Below are 19,171 nucleotides of genomic sequence, written 5' to 3'. Positions count from 1 at the left end.
CTTGGTGGATTCAGTACAGGCAGGTCCAGTCCCCTCCTTCCAGGCTGAGCAAAGTGTCCCTGTGTAAGGCCAAGGTTCCAAACAGCCAGCTCATGCACTAAGGACAGGTCCTGGTCCCACAGCCTAGATGCCTCCCAAACAGTCCAAGCCACTCAACTGTCTCACTTATCCAGAGGACCTGATCCAGCTGGGGGCTCCACAGCCTTTGGTTCAAAATTCATGTGCTTCCTGATGCTCTTAACATTATGGAAACAGTAATAAATGCCTGCAATTCTAAATAAAAAGGAACGTGGTGAAATAAACAAATAAAATGCCCTGATAGTTTTTTTAAGCCTTTGTAGGTTTTGACCTCAGGTGGAGAAAACTATGATGCTCTGACATTATTTATAAGCAACACTTACCCAATAGATTTTTGGCAATTGTCTATTTATCCTAAGTCAATTTTCATCTGCTTTAATGGAAGAACCAGTTTAAGATTCATGAAATCACTGATCCAGTAATTTTGCAAACATTCACTGAGCCTCCACTGTGTTTCAGGTCTGGACTTAGTGCTGGAGATACAGATTCAGGTCACATAGCCTCAGTGGCTGTCCTGATTATTGGTGCTTCAGTAGTAATCTAGGAAGACTAAGACATGGTCTCTCTTCTCATAATGATGAAACTATAGAATGAGACTAGTCCTTGTTTTTGAGAGGCTTGTAGGCTATAAGTAAGACAATGTCCATTTATTTACACAACCCCTATGTATTACCTATTATGTTCCAGACACTATGGGTATAGTGGTGAGTGAAGTAGAGCTATTGTGATTACCATTTAGTGTAGTGAGTTTATGACCTGAATTCTGTGCAGGAGGCTGAAGGATTCAGAGAATGGAGTCTTGAATTGTGAATACAGTACTGGAAAGAACTTTTAATGGGAATGATTAACTAATTCTTAATTTGTGTGTGTGTGTGTGTGTGTGTGTGTGTGTGTATGTGTGTGTGTGTATTTGTGAAACTACCTTACTCTCAGATAAGCAAAGTATTGTGTTTTGCATTTCATTTTTTAATTATTAAAATATATTTTTATAGTTTCATACACATACATAATGCTTTATTTATATCCTCACAGTTCTTCCCTTTCCCCTTCTCAATCCCACTATATACCTTCTTCTTTCCAACACATTTACCTCTTACTTTTATGACTTTTTAAAACTACTGTGATCCAATGAGTATGGTTGCTTCCATGAAAATTAGTGGAGGTTGCTCACTGAGGCATGAGCAACTTACAGTGGACACACCACTGAAGACATAGGGGTTTAAAAGATACATTTTCATGGCTAGCATAGGAAAACACATGGGTAATTTATTAAATCCTACACATGTTGTATATTACAGAAGGTAAGCACAGTGGAAAAGAGACTGATGCCTTAAGGAATATAGAGAAGTACTGAAGAAGATGTTTTGAAGCCACAAAGCTATGCTATAGTCATTGACCATACTCTGTGAACTAGCATTTAAGGAAGAAAAAGAATAACCCAAGGAGAATAGTAGTTAATGAAACAATGACCAGCTTGTAGCTCTGGAACATCTAATATGAGCACATATGGTTTTTCCTCTATCACTTGTGTCCATAATTCACTTCTAAACAGATTAAGCAAGAAAAAATTATTTGGGTCTTGTTAAAATGCTTCTGTCTTTATGTGACTAGGAGGACAAATGAAGGGAAACTGAACTACTTTGGTGACATCCAAGAATTAGAAGCGGAATAATGTAGGTGGAAGTTCCTGCTCTGCCAATAACTACTTAATACCCAGCAGCCACTTCCCAAATTACCATACAGAAACTTATATTAACTATAACTGCTCAGGTGTATTACTGACTAGCTCTTAATTCTACATGAACACATAATTCTTATCTATGTCTAGTGAGTTTGCTCATCCCACCTATACTTCCTGCCTGGCTACTGGCCAATCAGTGTTTTATTAAACCAATTTGAGTCATAAATCTTTACAGTGTACAAAAGCATTATCTCACAGCATTTCCCCCTTTTTGTTTAATAAAAATGGAAGGTTTTAACATAAATATGGTAAAACAAAAACAGTTATTAAGTAAATTACAGTAATAATGTCCAGTCCATTTGCATTTGGCAAAATTAGAGAAAATATTTCATTATCTATCTTATCTTGGTGAGTCTAAAATATTGTATCTAATTTATTTTTTATTATAACTAGAGAAAACTATAACTATCTTGTCCTCAACTCCATCAAAGACTCCAGAAGGATGTAATGTTACCTAATGACTGGTAACCAGGCTGCCTGGACAGTCACCCAAAGTTCCTCTGCAACATAGGGACATCTATCTTTGGCCTACAGGCATAGCGTATCTGAGAGACTTATTTGTGAAGCAGGATTCTTGAAGGACTGTCCCACCTTGTCTTGGCAAAGTTCTGTAGTCACTTTCTTTTATATCCTGCTTGTCCAATATGTATAGCATACTGTCAGCAGTTGAGGCAAGGGCACTTTCTTTGCCCACATGGCTAGCTTTTGTCATAAAGAAAACAAACTCCATATGGAGTTTTTTCAATGCTAATTATCCTCTTTGAAGTAATTGGTGATGCCAGGAACAGACATGACTCACTGTCAAGAAAAGTCTAAGTTCATAAAACATTTTAAACACCATATTCTGTAGGTCTTTGAAGTGTTTGAAGATTGCCTATCTATCTGAAATATATTTCTGTATGACCTTGAAATAATACCTAACATGACCATAAGTTTGTAATTATAGATGACTATTAATCCAGATTTCTTAATTTGATATTACATTTTGAATGAGCTGCATAAATATAATATTGAAACAAGAATAGAAATATAGATACAGTATAACAAAATTAACTTTAAATTTGCATCAATAAACTAAAATCCATAGTGATGTAAAATATGAAAGATTAACAGTTGTTTTGGATTAAAATAATCTACCATTTTTCACATCATTTTTATATCATAGCCTCCTTTCTTCTTTTAGAAATAGATTGACTATGACCAATAACCATTTGTAACCAAACCCCCTAAACAAAGACAAACATAATCCATTTTGGGGGAATGTGGGCATAGTTTTCTAGGCTACTTTCTGCTTATTGGGGACACTGTTAACCTTATGGTGACCTGAGAAAATTTACAGTTATGGTCAAGTCTTGACTAGAGTAGTCTGTGAGGAGGCTGGATCATCTCAGCTAGCAGCCTTGAAGCCTTTCTGGATGCAGAACTCAAAGGAAACTACAACAGAGGCACTCTGAAACAATGAATCATCTGGGCAATCTCTTCCTACTGGAGATTTTACAAGGGGGGGGGGGTCCTTCTTTGATCAAATCTGATTTTTCTTAATATAAAATGAATCCATAGCCTCATTTCATGTGGAAATAAAAGCATAGCCTCTTCTCCAAAGTAACATCTTTTGACTTAAATTTTGAAGTCAAGGCATTTTCAAAATATATAGGTTGGATTAATCCAGCAACATTTAAATCAAATGTCTCTTAGCAGCTATTGCTCCTTCCTCAGGTGCCATATAAGTAAAAAACAACACAGTAACATACAGTATCCAGACTCTGTGCATTTTCCATCTTTACATGGCTTTTTTAAAACAATACTTTACTTCCTTTTAAAGAACTGTATTATTTTAAAACTATATATTGCTTTTTATGACTGACTATACCTTCTCTTCACTCTCCCAAGCCTACATATATTGTTAAACACACTGTGAACAGTTTAGAGGTTGTTTTTTTCTGAATCTGTCTTTACTGCATATCTTTATCTTTTTCTGACCACATGAGCATTTACATTGCTAAGCAGGTATGGCTAGGATTAAAGTGGCTAGATTAAAGTGGCTGGCTCCATCCCATACCTGAGAGTCTAGCCTCATGGCAGAAATACTGGCAGGAGCCATGTGTGTCGCCCCCAATTCTTGGGAAGTTTTAGGTCCATGCCACCACTGAGTAGTGTGCTGCCAGCTGCTCATACACACCATATAAGTGTATGGCAGCAAGGCCTCTTAAAAGAGCCTTGAAGTTTTTGCCACTAATAATGAGTCAAAAAACTATCTCTTAAAGGAACTGTGCCTCTGCTCACCACCAGAAAACTGAGCCCACTGGAGAAAAAGTGGTTATCAAGAAGCCACATTTGACTCTGTTTTTATGTGTTTAGAATCCTTTCCCAAGCTTTCCCGGGTTTTATGTGGATGTAGTTGCTGAATATTGTGTGCCATTTGTAGGCCAATAACTGTTCTGCCAAGAACTCCCAAATAGCCAGCAGCCACTTCCCAAATTACCACTCAGAAGCTTATATTAATTATAACTGCTTGGCCATTAGATCAGTCTTATTACTGACTAGCTCTTACACCTAAATTAACCAATTATTCTTATCTATTTTTAGCCACATAGCTTGGTACCTTTCCTCAGTTTGACATTCTCATCTTGCTTCCTCTGTATTTGACTGACAATTCCTGACTCTGCCCTTCCTCTTCCCAGTATTCTTAGTTTGTTCAACCTGACTATACTTCCTGCCTGCTACTGGCCAATCAGCATTTTATTAAACCAATTAGTGTCAAATTTTTACAGTGTACAAGAGCATTATCCCACAGCAGAATAACTTATATCATCAGACCACAATGACCAGTAGAGGATGAAAGTCATGTAATACATACCATGTGAGATTAGCAGAACCTCTTAAGAATCCAAATTAAAAGGCTGGTAGAGTGTTGTTGTTGAGTTAACCCACTAAGGTTTGAAGTAATTCTGTAGCAACATAAAACTGATATGCTAATGGATTAACTGTGGTATTGTGTTCCCCTGAAATATTGTATGTTCCCCGAAATAAATTTATCTGGGGTCAGAGAACAGACAGCCACTAGAACAGAGCCAGAAATGGTGGCTAGAAAACAGGTCAGAACAAGCCATAGCAGAAGTAGGGCGATGGTGGTGCACACCTTTAATCCCAGCACTGGGAGGCAGAGCCAGGTGGATCTCTGTGTGTTCAAGGCCACTTTAGAAACAGCTAAGCATGGTGACCCACACCTTTAATCCCAGAAACCCAGGCTTTAATCCCAGGGAGTGATGCAGAAAGTAGAAAGATATATATAAGACGTGAAAACCAGGCACCAGAGTTAGTTAAGCATTTGGCTAGGATTAGCATTCAAATTTTGGAGTAGCACAGTTCAGCTGAGATTCATTTGGATGAGGACTCGGAAGCTCCAAGCCTGAGGAAACTGGATCACCTGAAGAACTAGCAAGGTGAGATAACTGTGGCTTGTTCTGCTTCTCCGATCTTCCAGCATTCACCCCAGTAACTGGCCTCAGGTTTGATTTTATTAATAAGAACTTCTAACAATTCTGCTGCAATTAACTATTCAAAGTTTAATATTGTTACATATGCAAATAAAATTTTTAAATATTCCCAGAACATTAGTGATGTTAAGGCACAGTTTAATGGAACATGCACAGTGTTTATCCTTAAACACAGTTGAATTCTGGTCATCTGAATATTACATCTAACTTCCATTATAGGTCTAGCATGAGGACTAGATGTTCTAAAAATACTAAGCCACATGCTACCTGGCAAATAGAGTCATCCAATACATATAAAATTATGTATCTTCCTTATGGGTGAGGCTTACATAACATTGGTGCTTCATGGATTAATGTAGAATTGACCAAATTCTGTTTTCTTGTTTTAGTTCTTAATATTTCTATCTTGTTTGATATCTTTATACTACTATAAGAGACTAGATTAATTCTGATTGTAGGGACTTACATATTTTAATTCATGAAATAAAGATTTGGTAAGAGATAGATGAACAATAAAGAGGAGGAGAAAATAGTCATTTTTTCATTGAGTTTATTAGGCGAATTTTAGGGTCAAAGAAAAAGAAATGGTATTTTTTTTAAGTAAGCACTGAATCAGATAGAGCTCTATAGTAGAGTACTTGCAGAGAGTATGGCTGAAGCCCTGAATTTGATCTAGTGTGGAAATCATGGCTGGGCCTGCAAGATACCCCCAATAGTGCAACAGAGGCACTTTGTTCTTAAAGCTAACCAACAGCTAATTGGACTTTTTAACCCACTCAATAGGAGGAAAATCATGCCTGATACTTATAAACTATCCCTGGCTGATGAAGTCACAGGCCCGAGAGGAAAATCTACTAGTACAAATTTTCTAAACCAATATAATTTACAACTATATTATAAATCCTTTCCTTAAACCTGCAGAAAAAAAAAACATCATCAAAGAAACTCATTTTTTCAAACAAATGAAGATCATAACAGAGATCCATACCTGGTCAAAATGAAGAGAATAAGTTACCATGGGGTACCCAACCCCACTGATACTGCTACAATGAAATCCGTACACCAAAGGCTCTAGGAAGATTTAAGAGTCAGTAGACAAGCATCTCTGCTAGGAGATGATATAGTCTAGAACTGACAGGGAAGTTGAACCCATGAAATCTCAACATTTTGGTCTCCTAACTGCATAGTGATAGTACCAGTCAGCATGTCAATGCTAATGAGAGAAATTTCACAAGGTCCTGCAGTTGATTGAAAACCTACAGGCAATCCATGACTCCTGAGAAGAGAACCAGTTTTCCCCAAGGGACTAGCCCCTTCATACATTATCCAATCCCAAGTAGTCAGCCATACCTAAGTATATATGTACATGTGAGCAATAGCAGATAGAACTAGGAAGATTTATATACACATAGCCATGTGCAGATAGGTAATAATAATAATTTAAAAAATGGTCATGAATTTGTGAAAGATTTGGGGCATAGAAATAATCAGATGAAGAGAAAGAAGAGAAATGATGTAAATATAGTACTCATGTATTAAATCACAAAATATAAAAAATTAAATAAGAGATGAACAATAGCATATACATTTAACTTAAACCTTTGAAGCCTCTAATACAAATATACAAAAAGAAAAAGAAAAAGGAAAGAAGTCATGCCCAGATAGGGAAATAGAAATAACTTTTTACTTATTGAGTTTTCTTTTGGTGTGATAAAAAATACTTTAGAATTAAATAGGGGTGCTGGTGGCAAAATATGGTGAATGATAAGTGTTATTGAGATCATGTAAAATGATCAATTTTGTTATGTTTATTTAAATAAAGACAGTATATGACCAAAACAGCAAGATAACTATACCACAGTTATTTTGTATATTTGGCAATAACTCTGAATGTAAATTATCTTAACAGTCCAAATAAAAGATATATATATATATATATATATATATATATATATATATATATATATATATATTAGCTGATTTGATTAAAAAACATACACATAATCCTTAGCTGCCTATAGAAAACATACTTCACTCATAAAGAAAGATAGACTGGAATTTAAACTATCAATGAAAGTATTCTAAAAAACAGAAACCTAAAAGTAATATTAGTCAAGTTTGCCATTACCATCACCAAAATACCCAAGAATACAATTTGAAATGATTTATTTTAGTGAATAGATTCTGAGTGTCCAATCCATAGTTCCTTGTTCCATGTGCTTGGATGGAACATGTGGTGATAGGACATGTATCCGGTGACATACAGAACTCTCTCAAGTTGGTCTGATTCCCAAGTTCATTTCCTAATACTCTGTTCACATTCTGAATTGAGGAGCTCTCATGGTCTAACCTGCTCTGGAAATGCCCTTACAGATACACACGGAGCTGTGCTTTACTCCTGAGTTTTTGTTTTAATTGAATCAAGGTTTTGGCAATCAAAATTAGCTATCAAAAGTAGATATACCCTTGGGCCACTGAGATGGCTTGGCTGGTAAAAGAACTACTGCCAAGCCATGGACCCAAGTTAGATCCTCAGGATTCAGAAGTTGGAAGGAGATACCCAATTTCTGAAAGTTGTCCTATGGCCTGTATACACACTCACATGTGCGTACATGTATACACAGATTCTCATATAGAAAATAAATAGATGTAATATTATTTTTAAAAAGATACACTTATATCTAAAGAAGCAGTCTTCAAATCAAAATTAGTCAGAGGAAACACGTCCCATTGATACAAAGAATAATTTATAGAATAATATACAAATTATATATCCACTAAACATTGACACACTGAATTTTATAAAACAAATGCTCTTTTAACTGGATAAACGTAGATTCCAATACAATCGTGATGAGTGACTTCAATATTCTACTTTCACTGTGTCTTTCAGAGAAAAGTTCAGCAAAGAAACATTGGAGTTAAATGGCTGTATAAATGAAATGGACTTAGAGACATCTATAGAATACTCTAAACATAGCTACAAAACCCAGAATTATTTTAGCAGGCCATGCAACTTTGTCTAAAACAGATCATGTTTTAGAAGGTAAAGCCATTCTGAGAGGTGTAAGGTGGTATCTCAGAGTCATTTTGATTTGCATTTCCTGGATAATTAGGGATGTTGAGCAATTCCTTAAATGTCTTTCAGCCATTTGAACTTCCTCTGTGGAGAATTCTGTTTAGTTCTATAGCCCATTTCTTAATTGGACTGTTGGGCATGTTGATGTCTAATTTCTTGAGTTCTTTATATATTCTGGATATCAGCCCTCTGCCAGATGAGGGGTTGGTGAAGACCTTTATTTCCATTCTGTAGGCTTTTGCTTTCTCTTGTTGAGTGTCCTTTGCTCTACAAAAGCTTCTCAGTTTCAACAGGTTCCATTGATTGATTGTTTCTCTCAGTGTCTGTGCTACTGGTGTTATATTTAGAAAGTGATCTCTGGTGCCAACGCATTCAAAAATACTTCCTACTTTCTCTTCTATCGGGTTCAGAGTAACTGGATTTATGTTGAGGTCTTTGATCCACTTCGACTTAAGTTTTGTGCATGGTGACAGATATGGATCTATTTGCAGCCTTCTACACATTGACATCCAATTATGCCAACACCATTTGTTGAAGATGCTTTCTTTTTTCCATTGTACATTTTTGGCTTCTTTGTCAAAAATTATATGTTCATAGGTGTGCGGGTTAATGTCAGGGTCTTCAGTTCGATTCCATTGGTCCACATGTTGGTTTTTATGCCAGTACCAAGCTATTTTTATTGCGGTAGCTCTATATTAGAGCTTGAGGTCGGGGATCGTGATGCCTCCAGAGGTTGTTTTATTGTACAGCATTCTTTTGGCTATCCTGGGTTTTTGTTTTTCCATATGAAAATCCACAATGATATATCCTCTGTAGACTGCTGGCAGTGGTTGAGGGTGGGCCTGATCTGACCTAGTCTGGTGATCAGATGACTAAACACCCTAGCAGTCATCTTGGAAGTCTCATCCAATATCTGATGGAAGTGGAGGCCAGGCCCCAGGTGGAGCTCCAGGTGTCCAACTGTAGAGAAGGAGGAGGGACTGCAAGAGTGTGAATTGTTGAATCCAAGATTGCAAAAAGCACAGGGACAAATAGCCAAACAAATGGAAGCACATGAATTATGAACCAATGGCTGTGGAGCCCCCAGCTGGATCAGGCCCTCTAGATAAGTGAGACAATTGAATAGCTTGATCTGTTTGGGAGGCTCCCAGGCTGTGGGACGGGGAACTGTCCTTAGTGCATGAGCTGGCTGTTTGGAACCTTGGGCTTACACAGGGACACAATCTCAGCCTCGAAGGAGGGGACTGGACCTGCCTGTACTGAATCCACCAGGTTTAAATGAGTCCCCAGGGGTGTCTTGGTCCTGGAGGACATGGGAATGGAGGGGAGGGGCTGGGGGAAAGGAGGGGGTGGGTGCGGGAGGGGGGAGGACAGGGGAACCCATGGTGGATGTATAAAATTAAAACACATAATAATAAAAAAGAAGGTAAAGCAAGCCTTAACAAATATTAAAAATTGAAATCATATCTTAAAATTATCAAATAATAATAAGATCATAAACACCTTAGAAACTATAAAAAATACAAACACATGGGCATTAAAAAGATATTTTTGCATAATCAGTGAGTCTTTGAAAGAAATCAGTGTTCTGATGGTTAAGTTTGATTGACAACTTTACTTTAGATTGTGTCCCTGAAGGTATTTCCAAAGACAATCAACATGTGGATAAAGCAGCTAAAGAGAAGAGCTATCCTAAATTTGGATAACACCATTCAATAGAAAGTATTGAAAGATAAATCCAGACAGTGCGCTTACGTACATTGATTTCTTCCTAAGTTATTTTTTTCCCTGTTAATGTTATCCCTTGTGAAGATTTACCTCTAGAATTTTCAAACTTTCACTGCAGACTCAAACCAATGACTGTCTATGGATCTCCTGCTTTTTCCCTTAAGGCTTCTTGTACTAAGAATCTGTCAGATTCTCTCTTTCTCAATCATGTAGATGTCCAACATTGAACAACCCAGCCTCCAAATATCTAAGCCAACCCACAGAATTCTATTATAAGCACATGTTCACACACATACATACTCCACAAAATGAGTATTAGTCATTTATGTGTGTATGTGTGTGGGGGTGCCCCCACATGTGGATAAACAGGTGTACATAGATGGAGGGAGTAAAATACACGAAGAGACCCATATTATATTGGTTCTCTTGCTATTCAGAACCCAAAAAATACAGAGGAGAGGGGGATTAAAAGTTTCTATAATCAGGCTGAGCAAAGTGTCCCTGTGTAAGCCCAAGGTTCCAAACAGCCAGCTCATGCACTAAGGACAGTTCCTGGTCCCACAGCCTGGATGCCTCCCAAGCAGTTCAAGCTATTCAGTTGTCTCACTTATCCAGAGGGCCTGATCCAGTTGGGGGATCCACAGCCTTTGGTTCATAATTCATGTGCTTCCATTCGTTTGGCTATTTGTCCCTGTGCTTTTTCCAATCTTGGTCTCAACAATTCACGCTCTTACAGAACCCCTCTTGGCCCTGGAGGAGATGGGAATGGAGAGGAGGGGATGGGGGAAAGGTGGGGGTGGAGTCGGGAGGGGAGGGGGGAGGACAGGGGAACCCATGGCTGATGTGTAAAATTAAAACACAAATATAATAATAATAATAATAATAATAATAATAATAATAATAAATTAACATAAAAGAAATAATAATAATAATAGAGTTTCTATAATCAAATAAAAATAAAATACAGGCTACCAGAAGTTTTGAATCTGGTAAAAACATTTGAAAGAAGAAGTTTATAAGTACCTACATAAAACAACCAAAGAAATCTTAAATAAATCATATAATGATATATCTCAAACTATTAGAAAAATGAGAAAAACTCAATGCTAAATCTGACTGAAAGAAATAAATAATAAAAACAGATAAAATTAATGAAATGGAAACTAAAAGGACAATAAAATGATTAATAAAACAGCTAGTTTAATCCGTGAAAGGATAAACTAGACAAGACCAACAAACCCATCCCAAAGCATCTAAAAGAAGTAATTCTTAAATAAAACTTGGGATGAATGGGGGCTGTAACAGTAGGTATCACTAGAAGGTGTAAGATCACCAGAGGATACTTTTAAAATGCATGATCCAATAAACAAATTAGAAAAAAAAACCTAGAAAAAATAGAAATTTTAGATATAAATGCCAAAACTGACCAAGACGTTATAAACAACTTAAAGAGATCAATGAGCAATGAGATTAAGATGGTAATAACAATTCTCTGAGCAAAGGAAAGCCAAGTATTAGGTGGATTTACTGCTCTATACTAAGCTCTGTAAAGGGGAAATAACAATAATGCTCCCCAGACTCTCATGTAAAACTGAAAAGTAAGTAACATTTCCAAGTTCACTACAAAAAGCCAGGATTAGTCAGATACTAAAACTGGATAAAGATACACGAAGTGGCTGGAGAGACATCTCAGAAGCTCAGAGTGCACATTGCTCTTCCAGAGGACTGGAGTTTGGTTCCCAGCATATCATGTGACTCACAAGTAATCATAACTCCAACTTCAGGGGAATCCATACCCTCTTTTGGCTTCTGTTAGCAGCTGAACATAAATAGACATAGCCACCCTCCACAGACACACATGCATACACACAGATAAAAATCAAAATAAAATTTTAAAACAAAAGATTTCCTTGATAAACATTCACACAAAAATCCCTAATACTTTTTTGAAAAGTGAATTGAAATAGATATTCAAAGATAATAAGCCATAATCATATTGGTTTCATACTAAGATTGCAATAATGGTTCACATATACTAATCAATAATGTAGTACTGCATATATGTAGAATCAAGAGCAAAAGAAATCACATGATCTCTTAATGGATTCAGAACATAGCATGGACAAAATTCAACATACCTATATGATAAAATCCTTGAAGAAACCAGTAGAGCAATAACATTGTACTACAGCACAGGCTATATATGATAGAATTATAATCAAGATTTTATGGAACAGGAAAATCTAAAAAGATTTTCCCTAAAACCAGGGAGTAAAGGAATGCTCAAACTCACTAATGTTATTCAAAATGTTTAAAATTAGGAATAGGAATAAAGCAAGGGGGAAAATGAAACAAATGCTAATAAGGAAAACAAAATTAACTTTATTTTCAGATGATATTATCTCATACCAAAAAGACCCTTAAGATTCCACCAAAAGACATTTAGAACATATGAACATCTTTAGCAAAATATCAAGATACAAACCCCACATATCAAGAGCAAACTTAAGAAGAAAATAATCAGGAAAACAACTTTACTCACAGAGTCACCAAAAATTAAATAAAGTACCTAAAATAAACCTAATGATTAAACTATGAAAGAACTGTGTAGTAAAATTCAAAAGAAGTGAAAATGACAAATTATTACATGAAAAAAAAATCAATATTCTTGCTTATGAGAGAAAATGCAAATCCAAACCACATTGAGATTTCATCCCATTCTAGTCAGAATTACTATCACCCAGAAAACCCTAAATGGCAGTCAATGGTGGCTAAGAGAGGGAGAGTCACTTTTGCTTGGGAAGGGCAGGCCATTGGTATGTGACCCATGTCCCATTTGATGACCATTCACACATGTGCATTTGGGCAGCAGTAATAAGGGCAGTTAAAAAACTCCATGGCCTACATGAATCTTACAGGAAAAAATGGTTTACACACCATTAATTTGTGGATTTACTATATCCATAAAAGAAGACCTCCAAATAATTATATTCAGAGCTCCCAAATAAATGGGACATTTGCTGTCTTCAAGAGGACTGGTAGAACTAACTGCTCTGAAGAACTGTTAATTTCTCATAAATTTGGTTCACTCTCCTTTTTTACTACTTTCTTGGGGGGATCATACAATCAACAGGAAATCTTGGCTGTTATTTAATATAGTCTGAGCAAGTCTTCAGGATTGCCTTCCACTTGCTAGCCTACCACTTTCCTTTGAAATTCTGTGAACTCCTCATTTCTGTTTAGGTCAGAAACCATAGGAATTTGTCTTAAAATCTTATCATCTAAGCATAGCTTCATAACATTTTAGTTTCTTTTTTCTTCAGAAGGGCAGAGAAAGCTTTAACTACATCAGCATGAGGCAAGATGGGTAATAAATATCCAGCCCACAGATACCTATTAAGGTTCATTGGCTCTATTTTAAAATAAACTGTGGGAAGGTCACCTTGATTACAAAACCACAGACACATTCTCAAATAGCTACAGGCTTTGGTCTTAATGTTCAGAACTCATTGTTCTTAGGACTGAAATGAACCAGAACTTGGAAACCAAAATGATGAATCTCTCTAGAACAGAATTATACTTCTCTTCTCACTGTTGTATTTGAAATTCATCCTTACCCTGTAAAATGTCCTGTGTTTAAGTGTATGTTCAATTCGTTTCCATCATTACATAGTTGGGATAAGTATAGAGTTTTTCATCATATAGACTCTTTGAATCCTGGCTACAGAACATTGCTATTACCTTGCATTGGACAAGTAATTCACCTTTAGAAATTAAAATTTGTCCTTGGACATAGAATAACTACCCATGGATTACAGATAAAATAAAATTCTAAAACACCCATCACATGGCTTAGAATAATTCTTATATATAGCATGTATTTAATAAATAGTACTTCTCTCCCTCCTTCCCCACCCTGAACCACTACAACATCCACTGGTTCTTCTTTGGATAGGACCAGCCTATCTTCAGCAAATCTGGTTCCTTGGGGACCACAGAGCTTTCCATTCTTCCCTGCTCTCCTTTAGGAGGCAGCAGCCTTTCATAGTTATCAGGCCCAGTATGAATTTACATCACTCAAAATCTCAAAAGTCATATTTAAGAAGAACTTAAAATACTACATGTTATATTTGTTCTATTGGGAAGATTAACCGAATGGGAAGGATTTTAAGGAAATCTGACCCATCACAAATAGATATACTACAGCTCTTTCAACTGCTTACTTAGATTCACTAAAGTTCTTCTGTCGGTATTATCTGAGCTAAACATAAGGGACAAGGGTAAAACAAACATAAACAAAACAAAAACCAAGAAAAGAACATCCTCTGGACTGCTGTGGATCACCATATAGAACAAGACATTTAGCAAAGTGAATGCTAAATAATACTATGGAATTGTCTGGAAAGACACTTAAAGATCTTCCTCCCCCAACAGTTAAACCAGGCCTACAGTGACTTCATGTTGCTGTATACCATGAAGGACAACCATGCTAGATTAATAAGGGATTTCCATAAAACAACAAAACTTGCAATTTAGCTGTAAGATCACATTTAGCTCTCTGAGATGATGTAGACTCTTATTCAACATCCTTTAGAGAAGACAGAGTATTCAATGATTTCAGAGACCACAAATCCCCAAGGAGTGCTTCAGACTTCTGAAGAGTAGGGGTTCCTATGGAACTACAAATAGAATTCTCAGTAACCTGTTCATTTAAGTGCACTTCTCATCCCCAAGGCAGTTAGTTGTTATAGGGGAGGATGTATCTTATCAAAAGGTGAAATCAAAGTGAAGAATTTGGAGAAAGAGAAGGATAAATAAATAACTATACATTCCTTCTTTCGTATGGTAAATCCTTATAGTACCAGTTAGTAAATGGTAACATTCTCACATATTATGTTATAAATGATCCTAAGGTAACTCTGTGAGCAAGGTAGTCATCATTTAATTTTTTTCCCTTTTTTGAACAGTCTATTTATTTTGGAGAATAACTGTACCTTACTATATGTTAAAATTTGATAAACAAATCCAAAACTTATAAAATTCTTCTATAATTGATGTACCAATGGGTATAGCCCAGTGGACTAAGTACCAGCCATGCATACATGAGAACTTGAGTTAGGATCCCCAACACCTATGCAAAAAGCTTGTATCTGCCCATTATCCCAGCTCTGGGAACTAGAGGCAAGAAAATTTTGGCTTGCTGGCCAGTCAGTCTAGTCAATCCTTGAGCCCCAGGTTCAGTGAAAGATCCTGTCTCATAAAATAAAGTGGAGAGCACTAGAGGGAGACATTTGATGTCAACCTCTGGCCTCCACAGGAGCACAGCAATATGCACACACACACACAGACACACACAGACACACACACACACACACACACACACACACACACACACAACTAGTTATTCTTTCAAATCACCCCCCCCTAAAAAAATCAAGATTAGAAAAATGAATTCGTCCCACAGGCATAGAAAATAGAGTACAATTAATCTGCCCTAATGACTCATATAGAAAGTATCATTAGGTCATTAACTTGGCCTTGAATTAATTCTCTGACAGTCATGGTAAAAACAAAGACAAGAATGGTACATATAGAGTTTCTTAAATGAGTAAAGAAAAACAACTTATTTCCAAACGTGAACTCTGGCAGTGCTCTATACAGATGGTTGACAAAAGTCATCAGTAAATGTCACGAACAAATTTACAAACATTTTGGTAAAGTTTTTTTTTTTATGGAGTTTCTAGATAAAATGAGAAGATATGTCTTAGATCAGACTATTTAAAATAATTGTGATTTTATGGGATTCCTGAGTGTGCAAACTAGTGGGTCTCTGATTCTTGTGCTTTCTCTTGTACTCTTTTTCTTCTGTTACTTGTCCTGTCCAAACTGAATGTGATTTTTTTTGTTTTATCTTATTATATATTATTTTGTTATATTTGTTAAAACGAATGAATGAATGACTAAAACCTAGCCACCAGGGTAAAGGTTAACAATTGAGCTGGGGAGGCCTCAAGAGTAGCTGACAAAGATATAATGGACTCTACAGTTTTTTGTTTTGTTCTGTTTTTGTATTGTGTATGTATGTGCATTTTCATTTGGTTACAGTTTGGTGGGTTGTTTTGTTTTATTCTTTTTTTTTTCCCTTTTGAGGGTTGTTTAATTTTGTTTTCTTGGTTTTGTTGTATTGGGGGTTTTGTTTTTGTTTGTTTTGTTTTTGAGAATGTGAGAAGATCTGGGAGGACTTGGGAGAGGGGAAGAATATGTCAAAATATATTGAAATTTAAAAATTAAATAATAAAAAATGTAATACATAAAAAAAATAATCTTGCTGAGGCACATGTACACTTTCTGATAACTACTGACTTAATAATTCTTACAATTTATAGAGGAGTGAATTGGGAGTATACATTCTCCAAAATAGTCATGGCAAAGTATTATTTTGTAAAGTAATTCATCTTACAATTAGTACATAATAAGAGTCCCAGGTATCATTTTAGCAAGGATCTACCACATAGACATTGTGTGTTCTTTTCTTATAGGAGACCCATAATTTCAAACAAGTGAGATCTGCAGACATTGAGAAGCATGGGAAAACTCTTATCTATCTATGGGCATCCTAATACCTGCGTGACAGGCCTTACATAGGCAAGGGCTTATGAGAGAATGCAGATGTTAGGTCTAACTGGTTTGTAATACATTAAATATTTTGGTTTTGTTTTTAGCTTAACCAATCCAGATATGAGCCCTGTAAACCTACAGTGAAGAAAAATTAAATTTTATAAATTAGGAGAGTTGATATATAAGTTTATTTTTTGAGATTATAATATGATTACACCATGCCCCCTTCCTTTTCCCTCCTCCAAACTCTATTATATATTAAAACTACAAACTTTCAGGATAGAAGACTGGGTACCTGTAAATATAAGAATAATGGAAGAAGGGAAAGCACAAAAGAGGATAGAACATAAATGAGACAAAGAGGGCATTGGTAGTATTAAGGGAAGAAAGGTGCAAACAGCAATAATGGTATTGTCAGCTGGCTATGTGGGGTGGCTGAAGGCTTCCCACAAGGTCTGTGCATGTGAATACCTTCTGTCAACTGTAGAGTCTATACAGGGCAGCCATTCTGTAATTTTAGCTCCTTCTCAGCTGTTCTGTTTCTCTGATACTTTAGTTTGCCTTTGAAATGACTTCTTGTAGGACTGACTAACTTGTGGTGTCCAGTGAAAAATTAAAAACATAGAGTTCCTGTTTAAAACTCACTGTCTTTCTTTTTTATAGTTTTTAAAATTCATTTTACATACCAACCACAGATCCCCCTCACGTCCCTCTTCCCTCTCCCCTTGTCTCCCCCTCCACCCCTGTTATCCCCTCCTCCAACAGGGTAAGTTCTCCCATGGGGGAAAGCTATGCCTGGTACATTCAGTTGAGGCAGGACCAAGCCCCTCTCCACTTTATCAGGGGTAAGCAGGTGTCTGACCATAGGTAATGGGATCCAGACAGCTAGCTGATGCAAGAAGACAATAGCAGAGCATTAATGTAAGCATAGACCTAAATGAAGGACCACATGTGATCATTCAGATTGCATACGCAGGATACCAGCCCAGGACTGTCTCTGCCTCCTGCATCTAAGCAGCTATTGATTGGGTGCTCTTGAATTAGGTCATTAATACTCCTTAAATATAATTGTGAATAACTTTGGACGGCTTAAAAACAGTTATTGATGAGCCCTTCCCATTCCTTTTTCCCTTGATCTCTTCCCATTGATTCTGATAGTAGTGTACTAATGATGATGATGGCTGCAGACAGGAAGTGTGGTTATGAGGAGAAAGGAGTTAACAGTACTCTAAGAGACCTTGTATAGGGCCAGAGGATTTGAAGGAACTAGGCTCTACAGATGTAGGCCCAAAGAGGATTGCAGGGGAGTGAAGCAGTAATGAGGTTGATTTCATGATTTTTGCCTGGAGTTATTTGCCATATTAAAATTATGGGCTTAAACATGAGAATTAATGTTTCCTGAAACTTACTTACAAAAAACATAAGAAATCCTGAAAAAAATCAAGATGCATACATTTTCCCCTCAATTCTGAGGCCCTTCTACTGTCTTGTATTTCATGGTCTTTGTCTCTGACAGAAGCTGAGTCACTACATTATTGTGTGGTCATAAGCTTCATTTATATTCCATGAATCAGTTCTATAAGATGGCAACAATACATCCTGTGCCACTAAAGGAGTAAACACATTTTCCTCATAGTACATATGCAGAAAACACTAATTAAGCTACCATAGTTCTGTAGTGACATTTTCCTGTAATGTCTAGATCTTTTTCTTCATCATTGGAAGACTAATTGATCCAAGTGGTAATGTATACATTTGAAAAATTCCAGCCATCAAAGCACCTGGAAAGCAATGGAAAGAAACTAGAGTGAAGACACTGGAAAAGTCAAACATCAGGCAGGGTCACAAAACATTCTATAGGGCTCTGGACTCAGTACTATCATCTCAGATTTTTTTTCCTATTGTGATAAAATATGACCAGAACAAATTAAGGAAGAAAGGATTCATTCTGTTCATGATAAAAGGGTACAGTCTATAGCTGCAGAAAAGTCAAGCAGCATGAGCCTGAAGCCTCTGGCCACCTGCATCCAAAGTCAAGAAGTAGAGAGAGAGAAATTAAATGCATACTAGTACTTAACTGTCTTTCAGCATTTTTTGAGCCCAAGAATTCCAAGCACAGAAAATGGTCCTATCCACAATTAAGATGGATCTTCTCACTTCAGTCAATGTATTCAAGATACCCCTTCATAGACATTTCCGGAGGCCCATTTCCAAGGTGAGTCTAGATTCTGTCAAGTTAATGATCAGCATCACCAAGACTTAATTTTTCTCTGTTATGCAATTCAAATAACATAAGAACGACTCTGTGGTAGACCCTGTATGGAAAATACTTAAGAGATTCATTCAGCTTGCTGCTGTCAACCAGTCCAGAGTCAGTGTCTCTAGGAGACAGCCATGAAAGTCTCAGTGTAAATAGTCTCATCATCCCAA

At 36.6% G+C, this 19,171-nt stretch overlaps 1 protein-coding gene across 2 annotated transcripts in view; it reads right to left on the bottom strand.

Moving 5' to 3' along the window:
- Positions 1-19,171, bottom strand: part of LOC118577112 (BEN domain-containing protein 5) — a 1,024,598-nt gene that overhangs the window by 643,744 nt on the left and 361,683 nt on the right. The window lies entirely within an intron of this gene.

The sequence above is a fragment of the Onychomys torridus genome, chromosome 2 (assembly GCF_903995425.1).
Source record: "Onychomys torridus chromosome 2, mOncTor1.1, whole genome shotgun sequence".
Classification (NCBI taxonomy): Eukaryota; Metazoa; Chordata; class Mammalia; order Rodentia; family Cricetidae; genus Onychomys; species Onychomys torridus.
Note: the sequence above shows the minus strand (reverse complement) of the source record. Positions and strands in the feature narration are given on the sequence as shown.